Here is a 2,119-nt window from a genome sequence, read left to right as displayed (position 1 = left end):
TTCTGGAGTATTGGTATTCAGTTGGTGGCACTCCCCAAGAATATTGCTTCATCTTTTTTGTCTTAACTAGAATAATTATCCACACAAATACTAAGTGAATTTTTCAAGAGATCTTTAGAGTACACAATAATAAATCTTTACAATGTATATTAGAATGTATTAAGATTAAAGTGAAACCAATAAATGGCTGATGCTGAGGAATCTTTTGGGGCATAGTTATAGTCTTGTAATTGCTAAGTACATACAAATTATGACATGGGTGCAGAGGGTTGTGTGCTTGGTCTAAACAAACGTAGCCCATTAACAATGTCCTGGAGATTTGCTGGATCCATCTGAGAAACTAACTTTAGCCATGGCGTTCAATAGGTAACTTGCAACATACCCATCTTTGCATTCAAGCATCTGACTTGTCCCACCACTAGCTGTGAACTTTTCAGACACTTAAGACTATGTACTCGGGAAACAGACAAAGAAAAACTATTTGAAACCCGATACTTGGTAGAGATGCAGAGGTACAGAAGCACTTGTGCACACAGCAGGGGAAGACGACGGGTGGAGCAAATCGAGAGTAGCACTGACACATACCGTACCGTGTGTGAAACAGCTAGCTAGTGGGAAGATGCTCAGCGTGGTGCTCTGTGATGGCCTAGAAGGGTGGGGCGGAGGCCCAGGAGGGAACGGGTGTGTGTGTGCATACAGCTAATTCATGTGACGGCAGAAACTGTCACAGCATTGTAAAGCAGTTATATTCAAAAATATTTTTTTAAATAAATACACAGAGGAGAGGAAAAAAAGCTGATGCTTAGGGTTCAGGCTTCTAATTTAGCACTCCTGTAGGGGCTGACTGTGATCCTCCTCAGAAACTAGGAAAACCAGCAGACACCTCTAGCTTGCTTCAAGTCACCAGTATATCCCTGAGACGAGATCATGCACATGTCTGATGCCCCAGCTTTTATGGCTGCTGCCTGAGGGAAGGACCCTGGATCAGCTAATTCTGATAACCAACAGGAATCACAAGTTGACATTCAAACCACAAGACTGTAGCAAACAGCAAAGGAATTAACCAACTCAGGAGTGCACATGCACGCAGACCCAGGCCCAGATCAGAGGGAGCAGACAATGCCCACCTGGAAGGCACTTAGATACAAACTTTACCAGCCAATTGACTTAAAGGAGCCAAGAATATACAATTGGGAAATGACAGTCTCTTCAAAAATGATACTGGGAAAAAAACAGCCACGTACAAAAGAATGAAGCTGGAAATTACAGAATTTACTATAAATCAAGTAAAGTTTGAATATAAGATGTAAAGCCATAAAATTTCTGTAAGAAAACAGGTGATAAACTTGAAATCAGCCTCAACTAAGATTTTTTTGGATGTGAACTTAGAAAGCAACAAGATTACCAAGTAGGACTATTATCAAACCAAAAAGCTTTTGCACAGCAAAGGAAACTGCCAGTAAACGGAGGAAAGAAAAATTGGAGAAAATATTTACATTATATATCTGATAAGAGATTAAGATATAAAACAAGAAATCATACAACTCAATAGCAAAACAATCATTTTAAAATGGGTAGAGTGTCAGACATTTTTCCAAAAAAGTACAGATGGTCGATAAGTACATAAAAAAATATGCTCATCATCCCTAATAATCAGGGAAATGGAAATCAAAACCACTGAGATTTTTCTTGACACCTGTCAGAATGGCTATTATCAGAAAGACAAGAAATTACAAGTGTTGGTTGTTGGTGATGATGTGGAGAAAAGGGAATACTTGGTATGAGTATTCTTGATGAGAAGAGCCTCTTGATGAGAAGTGAAAGAGAAGAGTGAAAAAGCTGACTTAAACCTCAACATTCAAAAAATGAAGATTATGGCATCCAGTCCCATCACTTCATGGCAAACAGATGGAAAAAAGTAAAAATAGTGACATTTTATTTTCTTGAGCTCCAAAATCACTGCAGATGGTGACTGCAGTCACGAAATTAAAAGACGTTTGCTTCTTGAAAGGAAAGCTATGACAATCCTAGACAGTGTATTAAAAAGAAGAGATACCACTTTGCCAACAAAGATCTATATAGTCAAAGCTATGGTTTTTCCAGTAGTCATGTATGGATA

The sequence above is a fragment of the Muntiacus reevesi genome, chromosome 12 (genome assembly GCF_963930625.1).
Source record: "Muntiacus reevesi chromosome 12, mMunRee1.1, whole genome shotgun sequence".
NCBI lineage: Eukaryota > Metazoa > Chordata > Mammalia > Artiodactyla > Cervidae > Muntiacus > Muntiacus reevesi.
The sequence above is the reverse complement of the archived record's forward strand: the minus strand, read 5'-3'. Positions refer to the sequence as shown.